The sequence below is a fragment of the Octodon degus genome, unplaced genomic scaffold (genome assembly GCF_000260255.1).
Source record: "Octodon degus isolate 3935 unplaced genomic scaffold, OctDeg1.0 scaffold00108, whole genome shotgun sequence".
In the NCBI taxonomy this organism is placed as follows: domain Eukaryota; kingdom Metazoa; phylum Chordata; class Mammalia; order Rodentia; family Octodontidae; genus Octodon; species Octodon degus.
The window spans coordinates 4,241,539-4,259,255 of NW_004524684.1; the positions used below are offsets into that span (position 1 = coordinate 4,241,539).

Here is a 17,717-nt window from a genome sequence, read left to right on the forward strand (position 1 = left end):
TCTCTCTCTCTCTCTCTCTCTCTCTCTCTCTCTCTGTAAATATTGCCTCCTCTTATTTTAATTAATTTTTTTGAGAAGAAGTAGCAATGAGACAGTTTCAAAACAGGTTAGTAGGACAGCTGTAATAATTAATGCATTGCACATTGCTGTTCTCTTAGCAGTCACTCAGAGCACAAGATGCAGACATGATATCTTGTCTAAACACTACAAATACAATTCCTTCCTCCCAGTGAACCAAGAGAAAGTAGCTGTACATCCACCCTACTTTGCATATACACATAAATATGTAGATATATAATATAATTTACTGCAAAATGATCCTTCATTTGTATCCCATTTTTGTTTATTTTTGTCAGAGATGGGTGTTCCATTGCCATTCAAATACTGTAGGTGTGTGAATTCAGCAAAATAATCCAATATAGTCCAATAGTTCCTAATAGTAGTAGGTTATCCATGGAACTAGCAATGTCAGAAGTTGCTAACTTGAGCCTTTTACAGCTCAGCATATTGATATGGCTTTACATTTTATACCTCGTGTTTATACTTATTTGCTGGATGGTTAAGACCAAGATAAAGCAAGACCTATATAACAAAAAATGTAACTTTTGTACCTGACAAGGTCAGTCAAATCCCCTCAGGATTTATCCTGAAACCTTATACAGAAGTTTGTAGATCTTTTGTCGTGTCAGCCATGTGCATGAGTCATGGCCATTGCTTGACCAATTTGCTCTCTGTAAAAGCTTGAGAGAATGTTTTCTCTCTAGGTGACTGTCCTTAGGCCCACTATACATCATCAATCACTGTCCTCTATGGCCCCATAATCTCCTTGATCAGAAAATTTGGGACACAACTGAGTTACAGGACGTTACATTACAAGTTCTCTTATGTCCTGAATCCTTACTGACCTTGAAGGGCTGGGGCCACAATGTTGCTGTCCTTGTAGCCTTTCTTCTCTAATTTTTTGATCTGCAAATTTAAGTTGTTAACTCTCTAGAAGAGAAGCTTAATGATATTATTACCCTATAAAATTGGCATCTGAGCATACTGCTTCTAATGTCGTATGAATTATTGCTATACTCTCTCTCAAGTAAATGTTTGTTTATTAAAAAGTAATAAAAGAAAACAAGACACAAGAAAAAATGTCATAGGACTGTCCTGCTACAATGTTGTATATGGTTAGATTTCTAAATTGGTTTGTAAAATGTGTAATTGCTTTTTATTTTATTATTTATTTATTTATTTTTACATGCTATAGGGATTTAATGTATAGTGTGTCAACGATTGTTGGAAAATACTTGTCCCATGGTATGTCTAAGGCATTTGATATTCAGACAGATAGTCATGTAGCCTCCTCTTAACCTTCACTGTTCCTTAGAATTCATTGGTCAGCTTTGGGGAACATGAACTCTGAGTGTCTGACACCTATCTGGTTGGGGAATGATTATTCCCCTGGACCAGAGGGGTCTGATAGTTTCTCTTCCACGCATGCCGCTACATGAATCTACCTCTGTTCCGCAGAAGTCAGGGTGGGAGACACACGAGACCAGGTGGCTGTGGACGTCTTCGCTGCTCAGAGCAACAGTGAAACACAGAGCACTTCGCTGGCATTGTTTCCACAGTAGAGAGCCTCACCAGCAATGAAGATCTGGCCAATATCTGGACACAAGTTGGGGACCCTTCCAAGGAGGGATTCTGACTTCAGGGTACTGGAAAATGCACAAAGACCCTGCATGACCTTTACCCTAGAGAGAAACCTTACCTCTCCCTTCCCAGGTTGCTGGCCATGCAAACACCCTCGGAAAAATAACCTAGAACAAAGCCAGTGGCAGTTCTTCCTTCTCAAGAAGTGCAGAAATGTGAAGGCCTCATGGAGAGTTCTCCTCCAGCAGAAAGAGAAGGGAGAATCATGGCTGAATGGTGGCAGTCCCTGGAGTGCAGCCTTCTAGAGGAGCAGGGGCGGTTTCCCAGAGCCTGAGGAATGTGCCCGACTACATCTGCAGCCTTGGTGCTGAAGCAGCCCAGGAAGCAGGCAGTGGCAGGCTGGGTTCCTGTGAGCCTGAACTTGTGGGGCCCTGGAATCTAACAGATCTAAGGCATCTCTCCCAACCCAGGCTTTGGAATTGTTTCCTGAGATTTTATTTCCCTATGTTGGATTCCTTCCTACTTAAGTATTTAGTGTGTTTTGTTTTTCTCACCAAGTTCTGGGTGATTCTATCATTAATGAGAGTGAGGTGCATCAGAAAATGACTCTCATCGATGGAAATCTGGGACTGGCCCTGGGAATTTAAAATTGAACCACAGCATCAGTGGAAAATCAATTATGGCAGTCAATGTATTTGAAAAGGATGAACTCCTGATTAAGGACAAAGCTTAGAAAAGTTTACAGAAAGAAAAATAGAAAGCTCATATACAGTCTTTTGATAGAAACAAAATATTTTTTGACTGCCCTTAAAGGGATATTTGGTAACTTGTAGATACAGATCTACTAATTAAAAAAAATAAATAAAGTTTGATCACATGGGTTATGACTTTAAAGGAAAGCTGAATTCTTACCTGTGCTAGGTCTTTCATGTAGAAGTTTAGGTGTTGACTGAGAAGCAGCATAATTCCAACCTGGCAGTGAGATGTGAGGCATTTAAGCTGCCAACACCCACTAATCTTCCCTTGCCCTTGGGAAGCAGCCCATCCCTTTGCCTTTGAATCTAATGACCTCGAGGAAATAACTGGACAAGGCGATCCCAGTTATTTCCAAGCCCCACCTCTGCTGTTTCTCTCCTCTCCAGATCCTCAAATAGAGGACCTGCACAGAAGCTAGAAGTGAGCAAACCTCTGACCCAGGAGCAATGATCCACACTCTGAAACAAAAACAGTATTTCCCAAGCTTATGTTTGAGGAAGCACAAAAAGGAATGAATAAGGATCCCAGAGACACCATGTCTGCCAAGCAGCTGGGAGTGGCTCTAGCAGTTTACTTAATTTATTGGCTTAAATCTAAACACAAACAATGATTTAGATAAGGTTGAGGCACCGGGAACTTTCTTTGTGTAATATGGACCAGTGTGTCTCAAAGTGTAAAGAAACCAGATGTCGAAGGATGTTTGTCTTGGGAAGCTCTCAAGCGCACCCCCTGACTGCATCCTTGAGAACTCTGAGAGCACTCCCTTCCCAAGAGCGTCAAGGGCAACCATGAAGGTGCATCCAGCCTTGCGTTTGCTGTGTGGGCTAGAAAGCCTCGTGAATCAGGCCACTGAAACAGATTCTGAGAATTTTAGGGGACTAAAGGATCTCAGAATGCAGAATCCAGGTACCAAATCCAAGTGGGCAGAGAAAGGAGACACGATGCCTTTCAACCGCAGAAGAACAGAGGAGAGGGACTGAAGGGGAAATTGTAGGACTTGAGGGTGGAGCAACTGGGGAGTTGATTTTAAAACCTTTATGGGCTGGCAATTTGGATTAATGGTAGAATATTGACCTGGTGTGCTTGCTGCTGTGTTGCTCCAACAAAATATTGAAAACTTGTAAATGAAAGGAGGAAAGGGTTATTTTAGCTTATGGTTTCAGAAGGTTTAGTACATGGCCTACTGGAGAAAGAGTGAGAAAGAGAGAGAGACAGAGAGATGGCAGAGGGAGGAGTAATAGGAAGAAGAGGAAGAAGGAGAAGGAGAAGAAGGAAAAGGAGGAGGAGGAGGAGAAGAACAACAACAACAACAACATGAAAAAGAACAAGAACAAGGAGAACAAGAAGGAGGAGGAGGAGGAAAGGGGGAGCTGAGGACAAGAACACCCTTTTCCAGGCTCTTCCACCACCTCTTCCAGCCAGGCCCCACCTCCCAAAAGCCTGTCAGCTAAGAACGCATCAAAGGATGAGTCCAGGGATGGGTGGAACAGCCCAGGGCCCCATCACCTTCCACACACATGACATGCAGGCGACATTTTAGACCTAAGGTAACAATGCACCCAGCACGCACAAGGCCCAGTGTTCTATTGCCAGCACCTCAATAAGTAGATAAATAAAGCCATGCAAAGCACAGCAGCAAAGCTTCGGGCTTAGTGAGTGCACACTGGAACGGAGTCACTGTAACGAAGTCACTGAAATGAACAGTCACACCTTTGCAAATGCCAGATTTACCCTAATTCATAAATTGTGATTTTTGGTTGGGGAAAAGGCAGTTTCACTTCCCTATAGGAAGAATTCAAAATAGTTCTCACAAGAAGGTGCTGTGAATGCTCCCTTTCTCTGTCTACAAAGTGACCAGGTGCAGTTTACCATGGTGACCATGAGTAACAGAAATGATCCAGAAGTGTAAAGGACCTGTGCCTATCTGTCTGGAAATGACAATAATTTAGGGGACTTCCACATACCAGAGTCTGGTCTTCATGTGATCATGCAGTACATAGAGTTTGGGACAATGTCTGTCTGAAATCCTCTGGATGTATTTGCCTGACCTAGTGTCAGATAAACGCACAAGGTATCTGCAGACACAGCCAATGTTTCATAGTTGTGATAGTCTCACAGATGGCAGAGTCCCAGACGGACCCCCTCACCCACAGAAGGAGGCCAGCTGGGCAGTGAAGTAGGGGAACAGATTTAATGCAGGATGCAGGAACTTAGAAGAGCACTTTTTAACATTTGCTATCAGTCAAATGAAGGAGCTCTGTCCATGTGCTAGAACCCAAAGAATCCAGCTGAGGGCCCGGACCTTACAGCCAAGCCCCACATGAGTCAACTGAAGGTCTGGAGCCCACAACAACATGCGAGAACACATCAGGAGGCCTCTGAGGAGTCCAAGAGGGAGGACCGAAGGTCTGTGCTGGGAGGCCCAGGCCAGATCCACAGGCTGGAGCATGCAGAAAGTGGTGCCAGAAGCCAAAGAACCTGTGCGGAGAACCAGGAGGCGAGGTGAAGGTGGAGACCAGAGCTCCTTGCCAGAGAACAGCAGCCATTCTTGGCCAGGTGAAGACCAGAGCTTGGCTGAGCAGAACAACAGAAGCTTCTCCAAGAAAAGCAGCCAGAGCAAGAAGCTGCAGCAACGAAGGGCTTCCAAGTGAAATTGGCACAAAATCCTCCCTCCTCTTCATGTATTCCACACTGATGGTGGTCTCCTTAAGTAGTCTTCCATGCCCAAAGCCATACCAACCCAATTCATCCAGGTGGGCTTCCTCACCTGGCTGGTAGTGAATTACCCACCACACCATGTACCAGGTGGGGAGAAGTAGACCCTGAACAGCGCTGCTCGTGGTCTATGTAATGAATTCACATTAAATGTCAAACCACAGGTAATGGCTGTTATCAAATATCCAAAAGTTCAGGGTGAATTTTATATATCACATTCTTATTTAACTTAACTATATTGTATTGTTCAAAGGACATAGAGAAACTTGTGGAGTATGAACTAATTGCCATGAAATTAATCAAATGGTGACTCCAGCTTCGGTGGATGTTCCAGACAATGTCCTTATTGAACTTGTTGCGTGTAGTTCCTGGAATCCAGGAGAGATCTACTTGTCTTAAATGTTTGCCTTTCTTTATACTAATTGGCAAAGGCCAGTGGGAAATGGTGTGTTTCAGTTTCTCAGGACAGAAGTATCCTCATCATCTTAGAATCTCATCATTTTTTCTCTCTGTTGCAGTGGTTTTTACAGAGAATTATCCCCAAAAACATTACATTTGTCTGCATCATTCCAACTGGGTTTTGAGAAGTATCATGAACTACAGATACCTTGTTAAAATACAGGTACTGCAGACAGTGGGGAAAATTCTCATGGCAATTCCGAGACCTTGACAATAGTTGTCTTTGTCCCAGGAGATGTATGGAGCATGTCACATCCATGGTGGCAAATTGTTATTGGTCCCATCCAACTACCATCATCACAGTTTTTTGGTTGGACTTTTGATTCTAGCACAGCACTATAGGGGGTTGAAATCCAAATCCCCAACAATGCGAAAGGTAGCTAGTTTAAAGTGGAGACCAAAAGAAGAAAAAATTTCATAGCTGTTTGGGCTGTGGAGTGTGCTGTTTGTCTCAAGAATGTGTGGAGCAGCAGACACTAAGGGTGCTTGAGGTGCCTGTGAGGATGCTGCTTACCGTGCGGCTCCCCTAGCAAACTCGATAGCTGTCATAACAGCTCTGGGGTTTTTGCCCAAAGAACTTCCTTTCACAGTTGAACACTGTCCTTTAAAATCAGTCTCCAGCTTGGCCTGTGGCTGTTAGAATGACTGCATCGCTCTCCGTAGATTATAAGTTTATCACGTGACCCACATTTCTCAGCACAAATTGCATGTTATCTCCATAAGAGTGGCCCTACCTGGCACTGCTGCTGGTCACTTCCAAGTGAAAGTGACACTTGTGAACTGAGGGTCAAGTGACAATACAAGAAATTTGTATGGGCAGGTGACTCACAGACCAGGGCAGGTGACTTCCATGCTCACAGCTCTACTAACTTTACCTGAACTCTAGTGGATGGAGTGGGACAGCAGCTCCTGGTGACCAGGTCCCTGGGAGCAGAAGCGCTTCCGGTCTGGCTTAGGGATGGTTCCCGATGACATGCTGTCACCAGTTCAAAAGGAACTGCAATGCTATTAGACATCCTCTTAGGAGCATAACGGGAAGCCAGGGAAAAAATAATGCCCTTTTAGTGGACAGAAGTTTAATTGTACATTGTACTTTTAACTTCACCTTGAAAGGAAAATGTCCAGAGGACAGCTGTCTTCTAGGTCAAAGCAATGATTCACAGGAAGCTGGTAGATCAAGGCTGCAGTGGTCTTCTGCTTGGTGACAGAAGTCTGGGGAGAGTATGTGTGAATGCTCACAGAAATGCTCAGAAAATGCTCTCAGTGATTGTTGGATCAATGCATTTTGGATAAGCATGTTTGCTCCTTTTCTCAGTCATCTCAGGGCTTTCTCTGTGGACGCAGGCATGACATATAGTTAGTAAGGACAGAGCCTAAACAACTAAAGGGTTTTTTTCCTCACTAGCATTTGTGCTAACCACCACAGCTGACTAGTGAATCTACCAACACTGAAGACCCAATCTGAGCCTCCACTGGTATGGTTTGTTCCCCAAAGCCTTCTGTGGCCATAGGGCTTTTACAGAGGTAGCCGGATACAGAGTGTGTGATTGGGGATTAAGGGTGTGTGATTACTAAATCAGTCTACTAATTGGTTTGACACAGTTCTGGCTATGATTAAGGGTGTGAGTGCTACACCTCCAGGGCAGGGTGGCCCGCATGAAATGCCTGGGACAGAAACAGTCCCATCTTCCCTTCCATGTTGCTTTCATTACTCAGTGAGTGCCGAGATCTGCTCTCTTGATGCCCCTCTGCCAGTCCACCCTAGCTTGAAGCCAGCCGATGAGGGACTGATTTACTAACCATACCCTTAATCTCAGTACCACATACCCTAGACTTAGCCACTTCTGCCAAGTCTGTCTCTCAAGACTGTAAGGCTTTGCAGAGACATTAGACGGAAGCCATGATACCATGTTGCACCATTTCCCAGTGGGACAGGAGCTTTGCCATCCTGCAAGAGGAGAAAGCTTTGCCTTTGCAAAAGATGCTTTGATAGCAATTTGCGCTTCATTCTGCCCAAGGTCTCTGCCAGCGCTGCCACCTGCATAGTTACTCAACACCTTATTCCCTATCTGGGTGCCCCACATAATAAGGCTTCTGAGCAAGCAGCTTAGCCTACAGTGAGACCAGTGACTTGGACCTGTGAGGCACACCAGTCTTCCTTGGACAGAGCCGTACAGGAGCCTCTGTTCCAGATGGAAGGACGCAGTGGCTTATTGAAGAAGTGGTGTGCTGCCTGTCTGTGGACACACAAGGCCAGGATAACCAGGTGAGGACCTGCAAGTGCAAGTGCCATTTGATGGGACACGCTGTATGTTCTTCAGCAGTGACAGCGAGAGCAGCAAGCGCCCGACACTGCTTCCACAAAAGCCAGCACAGAGGAGTCTGAGAGGCCAAGGCTGAGGCTGCAGCAGGAGCGCAGCATTTCATGCTGCCTCTGTAGTGCACCCATTAATTTTGTTTCACTTTCCCTTGACCTTGAATTCTGCTGGATTAGTGGCCTTGGCTTGCACAAAACTGTACTTATCTGGAAACTGAGAAATCCACCTGCCCGTTTTGAGGTCCTTGTCCTCCTGACCCAGTGGGCAAGGAAGGAGTTAACTGAATGACTGTGATGGTGACCAGGGAGATCAGCCTTGCTTTCTGATACCCTGGGACATTGCTGCCTGGGCTTGTGCTGATGCTAATAACATGCAGGAACAATGTTTGGGTCACCTGATGGAGCTAAAGAATGCCAGCCGGACTAGAAATGCTGGCTGAGGAGATAAGAAATAAGAACTGGCTACAAGGACATGGAAAAACCCTTCCAGAGCCCAAGACTTGTTGCTACAGGGTCCTTCAACTTCAACAGGTTCACATATACACATGCTGGCCGGTGGTGACCGGAAGAAAAATAAAAGCAGACGTTGAAGATATGCCACTCAATGTTCAGAAAACTAAAAACCTATCTAAGGAAGCTTTTGAAATAATGCTGTCTTTAAAGTTAGTAGCATTTCTATTTCTCAAATTCAGAAATCTTGAGGTTTCACTGATGTGAAGGATAGCTTGGGTCTGTGTGTGTTTATGTGCTTGGATACATACTCATGAACCAATTTATTTCTGCCCTTTGATTGTCCTCACTTATTTTTATGCCTCATGTTATGCATTGATTCTAGTGGTTATCTTTATCATTTTTTAAAATGTATTTAGTACGGGGTCTATAGGGTCTCACCACACAGACTGGACTTGTAGTGATTCTGTTTTCAGCCTCCCAAGCTCTGGGATTACAGGCAAAGGCCACCACACCCAGGCTCAATCACTGTCTCAGTGCACCCCGGGGGCAGGGCTAGCACAGCGCACCAGAAATTGGACCCCTATCCCTGCTTCTGCCTAAGCAGGTGGTTTAATCCTCTGAGCTATCTGGCCAGCTCTTATCCTTGTCAATTATGAAATACTAGAGAGACCTTATCATGGACACACATATTTTCTTCTTTGTGTTTTTGTTTGGGCAGTGCAGGCCTTAAGCCCAGGTCCTAGCACTTGCTGCACATCCAAGTGCTCTACCACTGAGCAACGAAGCCCCGCACTCCAGCCTGACATCGCCACGTGTGTGCTTCTATGCATAAGTTAATGCTTTTGCTTCTCCCTTTTGCTTTGCCAGGGAAGGTGACATAGCATTTCGTACACTGCCCCAGGAGCTCTTGTTGCTCTTTTCTCAGGATCCTCAGGCAGTAATAACAGCTGTGCTGACCAGAGGGTGCTAAGGTCTGTTTTCTGCTATTCCCACCTTCATTTTCCCCTTCAGTGTGTTTTCGGGTCATGCAGAGCCCTGGTCTCCTTGCCAAGAACAGAGTTTGAAGTCATTTCTTAACTCATTACCTACTTAGAGATTGTTCACCCTATCCAGATAAACACACGTCCCCGGCCAACCAACATCCTTAAATACCGTCTGCAGGGCCCTTGAGATAGCTCAACAGACTAAGTGCTGGCTTAGGCAAGCACAGAGCCTGGGGTTCGATCCCCAGCACCACCTGCTGCATCAGCCCTGCCCCCAGGTGCACTGAGCTGGCCCCAGAATATATACATAATCTGCAATCCTAGCATCACTTTGGCCAACAGAACTAATCCTGGATTGATTTCAGAAACATTATGTAATATGTATTATATGTTATCCTGATTCTGTCTTTGCATTTGTTATTTGTTTTTGCTTTTGTTTATACTTTTCAAAATGAAATAATATTTTTAAAAAGTATTATGTTAAAAATTAATAATTATATACAAATAATTTTCTTCTTCCTCTTTTTTCCCCCTTTGGCAGCAGTCCCAGTCAAGTCCCGGCTCTTCTGAGTGAAATCATGTAGCAGTCTCAGACTGCTCTGGGTGACTGGTTTTAGGGACGTCACAGGGCTGGATCAGTTAGCCCTGCACTCACGTTCAGCTTCTCCAAGCAAGGCTGGGGACAGGGCTCGTGGTCAGAAGGCACCAGGCCCTGCACACAGCTGCAGCTGCAGCCTGGCTCCCGTGCGGCAGGTGTTCCTGGCCTTCTTGGGCCAGGCGTGCCCACGCAGTGCAGATAACATCAGAGTCGTCTGTGACCTGCCAGTGTCTGCCTTTATGCACTCGAGTGAGCAAAAAGTGGGCGTAGAAGCACATCTGAAGTGCCGCCCTGTGCGAACAGCTTCATCTTATCAGCAGTGTCGTAAACTGTAGGAAGTACTCCCTTGTGCTGAATCTCAGGGACACAGGGTGGCTCAGCTCTCACTGCCCACGGCAGTGCCCTGGAGACAGCGCATGCTGTGGTTTTCAGTGCTGATGACCAGGACCACGAAGCCCAGTGCATCGGAGGAATCTTTGCCTCTTTTGCATCTGATTTTTTTTGTGTGTGTTTAGTACAGGGTCTACAGGGTCTCACTACATAGATCAGACTCCTGATGATCCACCTGTGTTCAGCCTCCCAAAAGCTAGAATTACAGGCATGTGCCACCATACCCAGTCTCAGGTGCCATCTCAGTGCGCCCCAGGGCATGGCTGGCATGGCACACTGGGCTCAAACCCCAGCCGCAGCACCCTGCCGAAGTAGGCGCTTTAGTCTGCTGAGCTAGCTGGCTGACCCTATGCTATTTGGTTTGGTTTTGCTTATATTTTTCAAAATAAAATAATATTTTTAAAAAGTATTACTTTAAAAATTATTAAAAAATAAAATAAAAATTATCTTAAGGTAGTTTTTGCCCGGCCTTCTAAGACTAGAAGTCTGTTTTTATCATTCACAAAACAAGCTGAGGTATCACTGGCTTAAAAAGATTCTATGAGATACAGTATAATATCAACATGAGAAATCAATCAAAGCCCATTACTGGTGTCGTGAGGAAGACAGTAATTTAGATGCGCACATAAACTCCTTTGAAGGAGGCCACTCTGCACCCACTGGTCCACAGCATTCACTTGTAACAGTTTCAAGAATTTCTCCTAGTTCCAAGCATTGTGGACAAGGTTAGGGTCAGTATCACTCGATATAGACGATCTGGTTGGTGAAGTACACGGAGAACTATATTTAGTTGTCCAGCATGTCTTTATCCAGATTGATGTCTGTTGTGTCAATATCTTCTAATTCCAAATTATCCAAATCTACTTCTAGCTCTAGTAAACTCTTTTCTTCTTTGTTGGCTGTTTGGGAAGCCACAATGACTGGCGTAGGGGAAGCGGGTTTTCCATCAAGTTCCCATCGAGCTACAGATCTTGAAGACTGAAAGCCTTTTGCCTCCCCCATAACATTTCTCTCTTCATATGGTGTGACAAGTGAGTACTGCTCGGCTGACCACAGAGCAGCATGTTTCCTTCACCCATTCTTCAACAACAAAGGCTTCTTTTAATTCAGGGAAAAAGTTTTCATACTCTCTAGGGTCAGCAAGGGATTCTGCTGCTTTCTGATTGCCCCTTGAGAGGTTTTCTCTCTACAGCTAGACCACCCTTGAAATGTGACTGGGTAAGTAAGTTCAGGCTAGGAAGGAGCTTCTGGTAGTTGTCCTGTTCTAATCAAGAGCTCTAAGCAAGCATCAAGCTCATGGAGGCCACATTATTTTTGCCGTCTTTCTCTGCACCTTCTGCTAGCTTTTTCACCATACTAGCATTTCCAGAGGCAGTGGCCAAAAGCAGCAGACCCCATAATCCTGGGCATGGTGTAGAGGCACTCTCGGGCCAGGCCAAACTAACGGTTGTTGGTGGCAAGTTTGGCAAGTTGTTTCTACTTCCGTTCTGACTCTGCCTCGGTGGCTAACTGGTACGCAAATTTTCACTCTCCAAGTTGAAGAGCCAGTTCAAAGGGATGCTCGGGATGTGTGGATACTGTAAGAGCATGCTGCTTGAAGCCCTGCTTTTCCAAAAATGTACAATTCTGTTCCTTTGTTCCTTTGGCATGGTAGGAAGGACCTTATCAGTCATGTTAAAATCTGTCCACATGACAGATGTTTGATATTCAAGAACTGAAACCAGCAGGGAGTAACTTACGATGTTTAATTCTTTATCCCCCGGAAAAAGCCTTTGTCTTTAGAAATATAGCACAGGAGGAACATTGTCCTGTCCAAGTGGGCAATGGTGACTATTTCTTCTCCGACATAATAATTCAATGTGTTCACAGAACTTGTGCAAATGAAACAGTCACCCACCCATGGCCCTGTTTTTACAGTTTCCTGAATTTCACCAAGAACCTCGAAGGCATCTTCATCACAATCTTCAGTAACTCCTTCATGTGTTTTCTGTGCAGCTATGACCTTTTCTGAGAGGCACTCAAGGATAAAAAATGATTCTTCAGTGGCAATATAGACTAGCTCTCCAGAATCAGACCAGAAAATATGTTTGGGCTGAATTTCAGTTCTGCGTATGAGCTCGGTAATGTGCCAGTCACCAAAGGCTAAGCCATTTACTGATCTGACACCCAAAAGGAAGTCTCCATAGATACTTTCTGCTCCAAAGTCTGGTTTAAATGACTTTTTTCCTTACTGTTGCTCTCCCCTATGGCACATTCTGAGAAATTGTGGGTCCACGTGAACTCCTGGCAGACACAAAGCTCTTGCTTCTGAAGCCACTGGTGCGTAGATGACGCACTCCCCATCACCACACACCACAATGAGCAGCCCATTAACTGTGCTAAGGAGTCTGAGAGTATATTTCATAACTTCCCATATCCTTTACTACCAGTGGCGATCTTTCTCCATCCTTAATTTCAACATCTCCCATCGCTTTTAGGTTGACCTGCTGGACTTCTGAGTGCTTGGCCCAAATTGTCTTCCCATTTGCATCCAAGGACATGGCAGGTTCCTCCCGCCCAAACTTAACAATGATGCTCTCTTCATTACAGCCCAGAGTGACATTGTTGGGCTTTCTAGACTGGCCACACACCACACTGTCTCCACTCCATAACTCAGTGTACTTCCAAGTCGGTAGGTGCTTGAATGCCAAATACGCACTGTTCCATCTTCTGAGCCTATGAGGATGACTGGCAATTCAGGATGAGAGCTAGCACAGGACACACTCTGGGCATGGCCCTCCAGTGTCTGTATACATATTCTATTCTGGTAATCCCATATTTTAACAAGTCTGTCATCTGTACCTGAAAGAAAGTATGATTTGTCACCACCACTGCAGTAATCAATGCAATTCGCACCTTTCATGTCCCTCCAGAGTGAAGTTTGCTGGTGAAGAGCCCAGCTGCCACACCTCAATGGTGTTGTCCAAAGACGCCCTGGCAAACTGATTATTGTCTTTGGGATTGATCTCAATTTGCACAACACAATGGGTGTGTCCTTCAAGTACTTGGGAACAAGGCCATCTTTTATCCCAGTCCCAGAGCTTAATGAGTGTGTCCTTACTTCTGGTTAAAATGAAAGGCTGTTGGATGAACAGCTATATAGCCAATGTAGTCAGAGCATGTCTCACACATATGAACTCTTCCCAGGGTGTCATAGTTGAACACTCTGATCTGCATGTCGTCCGTTCCTGTCACAACCCAGTTCCTCCTTGCAACATATTTTGCAGCTCGAACTGGAAGATCACATACTCCACATGTCTTCACCAGTGTCTGTGTTTCATGATTCCAAACATACACATTATCATTGTAAGGACTTGCTAACATCCATGGTTCTGTAGGATGTAAATCTACACTCTTAACTTGGTCGGATCTAGGGGTTAGCTCTCTCTTGGAATTAAGATGAAGAGGCACATCTGCATCAGTCCAAGCCCAGAAGCTTTCTCTTCCTCCCAGTGCTCAGGCCCTAAGAAGCCCACAGATCCGCTTTCTCTTCCTCCCAGTGCTCAGGCCCTAAGAGGCCCACAGATCCACAGATCTGCAGACTGACTCACCAAAAATAATTTTTCTTCTTCTTTTTTTTCCTTTGGCACCAGTCAAGTCCTGGCTCTTCTGAGTGAAACCTTGTAGCATTTTCAGCCTGCTCTGGGTGACAAGTTTTAGGGAAGTCACAGGGCTGGATCAATTAGCCCCATGTTCAGGTTCAGCTTTTCCAAGCAAGGCTGAGGACTGGGCATGTGGTCGGAAGGCACCAGGTCTTGTACACAGTAGCAGCTGCAGCCTGGAACTCGTGTGTTTCAGTTTCACCACTGTGCTGTGCATGGTCAGAGGAGAAAGGGGATCAGGGCTCCCTGGGCACCAGGGTCCAGCTGCTCGGTGCCTCTCCCAGCCCTGCTGTGCCTGGACCAGTGGTGTCACCCACTATCTCTGCTTACTACTGTGTCTCTGTGTCCCTTACCTGCCTTGGGGCCTGTAGGCCTGGTGCTGTCCTTTCATATAGTTTTTGTTAGATGGCTTTTCTAATTCAGCATTGAATAATATCTATAATTTTGTGCCTAAATTCTTGCATAAAGAGAGTAGTAGTAGGACTTCATACCTAGAGTTCTGTACATCTTATAGCCATATAAGCTTAAATAATATCCACAACAAATATATTGGGTGCCAAAATATAGAAAACCTGAATTTTGATCTATTCATTTCAGATGTTTTTAGTATAAGAATATAACATGCAATAGAAATAAACTAGATTTATTTTTTAAAAAAGTAGGTTTTAAAGTTAAAGGCATTTCAGGCACATATTTTTGATACCGTCATTTTCTTTCTTCCTTCATGTTGATAAATTATCAGCAGGAAATATCTATTATTTCAACAACTGTGAAAATGTTTCCAAATTTAGTCTTCAGTCTCTTTAAAGGACAAGGAATGCTCGCTCATGTTTGAAAATTCTGAAGGCAAAGTTGTTTTATCTCTAAGTGGAAAACGTAATCACTCTAAGGGCAGTGGGCGTCCATAGCACATTTTCAAGGACTTTCGAGAAGCAGGGGGACTTGTGGCTTTCTGAGTGAGGCCTCAGGACAGAAGGCAGAGATGGCAAGAGACTAAGGGGGGCTCTCTCCGGAGGTGAGGTCTCCCAGACGCACGTCTGGAAAGCATGCTTGCCTGCCCCTCGCTGTCCTGATAACCAGCTCAGGGCCATGGTTGGGGACCTCACAGTCACCTGACCATCACAGGTGCACTGGGTGGTGGAATTCTGGGGATGAGATTTTTCAATGAACACTGCATATGTGAGACTCTTCCAATTAATATTTTATGTTTTATGCTTATGGAAAAGATGAGTAGGAGGTACAGAGAGTTCTCTTCACTGTGGTCTTCCATCTCTCTCCTTTGTTTTGACATCTGTGGAGCTGTGGTAGGCATGACAGGCTCTGGCAGCGCACAGTGACATCCCCTGCCAGGACAGCTTCACACGCAATGACAGTTTCTTTGTTGTACTGCATTTTCATTTCATCTTTTTTAAAAGATCACTGGACATAATTTTGGCAAAATTAGCCTTCCTGTCACCCAGAAGATTCTCAAGACCCGCTGTTTCCCCGATTCTACCTACTGACGGTGGCCTCTGCAGAGTGGTGCCCTGCAACACTTCTGGTGTGGGTCGGGTTTGCTCAGCCAATGTGGCCAGTGGCTGATCAGAGGGGAGGGGCGGGGAGATGACAGGGTGACTGTTCCTGGCCTTGACAGTGACTGCGTGTGGTCCTCTTGTGGTCATGACAGCCGCACTCCCACCAGATTCAGTTACCTCCTGGTTTGGAAAGGCCCACTCCCCTGACGCATGGGCTCTGGGTGATGGCGCTTCCTGTGCGCTAGCTCTCGGGTGGGCCTTTCCTGTTTCTGTCCTACCTACATCTTTCTAAACAGACTGTTCGTTAAATTCTGTCCAGTTACCCCTTCGGTACACATCTGTCTCTTGTGGAAGCGCACAGCCCTCTTCCGCAGATTCTTACATCATCCTTAGCAACCCCAGCTGGAGGTTCCGCCCCCTTCAGTGTTAGCAGGCCAAAGGGCAGAGCCTACAGCTACGTGGGGGTCCTGACTGTCAGGGCAGCCATCAAGATGCGCTGCGTTCCTGGGCTGTGTTTATCCTTATCTAAACAGAAAGCTGAATACAAAAAAAGACTTGGAAATACTGAGTTTTTGAATGAACTGAATCATTTAAAAAGTGATGAGTAAATGCCTATATTCATTAGATTGAGTCACTCTACAATATACACATTTAAAAGCATATCATGCATGATAAATATATATAATTTATATTTTTCAATTAAAAGCCACATTGCATTATTGAGAGATGATACTGATACTGTGGGGGACTTCATGTTGCTGTCTTTTTTTTTTTATTTTCAGCTGCAATAATAAGGAGTAGAGAATTTATTAGCATGCATTTAGTTATCTGTGAAACATATTTTACAAATAAAACCATTGTAGAAACTTCATGCCCGACTCAATTGTGGAATAGGCTAGATTCTACCTATATTTAATATGTAGTAAATATCTACAGGTTCCAATGAGAGAAAATATTTGACTTATGTACATAATTTTCTCAATACAGAAAATGCTCATAAAACAAGGTGTTATAGCAAAGGGACTCTGCAGATTGAATCACGGATTTCAGAAATGTACTGAAAGCTCCCTCCTGGGTGTCTGTGGTGGAGCTGGAGAAGCCTGGGCTCCCAGAGATTGGGGTTCTCAGTCCCACTGCAGGGCAGAGTGGAGGGCAGGTTTGGGAGTCTGGGTTGTAGCCGACTCCAGCTGTGGGGATCTCTACCCTGGCTTTGCCATGGAAGGACCCAAGAGCTTTTAAGAACATCAGGGCCTGGATCTCACGCTGACTCCCTGGGCCTGAGCGCTGAGGTCTGGGTGTGGCTCTGGTGGGGGATGCAAACTGGCCAGAGGAGGAGGAGGAGGCAGTCAGCGACCCGTCCTGGGGGCAACGTTCTGTTCTGAAGAAGGGTGAGCTACATACCCGTGTGCCTGCAGCACCCACGTGCCTGGGTGTGCGCGGTGTGTTCCAGACATGAGCGACAGCACAAGACAGGCGGGAAGCCAGCCCCCAACACTAGGAGGACCCCGCGGACTGTCCTTACCGGTGACTAAACTGCAATGAACGGCCTCGGGCGTGGCTGCGTAGACTTTATTCTGAGCACCGCAGGGAGGGGCAGGGTGTCATCTGACATGGCCCCAAGGCAGCCCCGTAGAGGAGGCAGGCTGGGAGTCATCTGCTAGGAGCGAGCAGGCCATCTGCTCAAGTATTTCAGTTCCGAGGAGTTAGAACCTGGGCGAAGGAGGCAGCAGCAGACAGAGAAGGGGATCCATTCGCAGGTGTTGCTGAAGGCCGGGGGACGGAAAGTGCACTGGGGTGAAGGTCAGAAATGGTCAGGTGTGACAAATATTCTTCCTAACTTTGAGCTGCTTTTAGTTCCGTTGAGCAATCCCTGAGGAAGAAAGCTAGAAGATTCCTTATCTGAAGTGTTTCGCCCCCAAATAAAACACTCTGGCCAAGGCAGTTGGACGGGATTCTTGTCCCTTGAACTCGGTTGGTCACAGACAGCAGGGTACATATTGATGCTGTCATCACGACCCTCACACACACCTCTCTGGTGGGTGGAGAGATCTCACTTTCAAGAAAAATGTACTGCGATGCCCAAATGGCCTGCATGCAAAACAGCTTATTATGAATAAAAGAAAGACGCCTTTGGTCAGATTTTCAAGTGCAGCTTATGTATGCGCTTCACTCGGCTTTCGAGATGTCTGTCACAGCTCCCTCCGGGGAGCACCACAGCGAGGGCCTCCTGCTTCCCGCCTCACTCAGCCG

The 17,717-nt window shown here is 45.6% G+C and overlaps 1 pseudogene; it reads right to left on the minus strand.

Annotated features, from left to right (window-relative positions):
* Positions 1–11,098: 11,098 nt before the first annotated feature.
* LOC101579210 overlaps positions 11,099–17,717 on the minus strand; it is a 46,214-nt pseudogene continuing 39,595 nt past the window's right edge.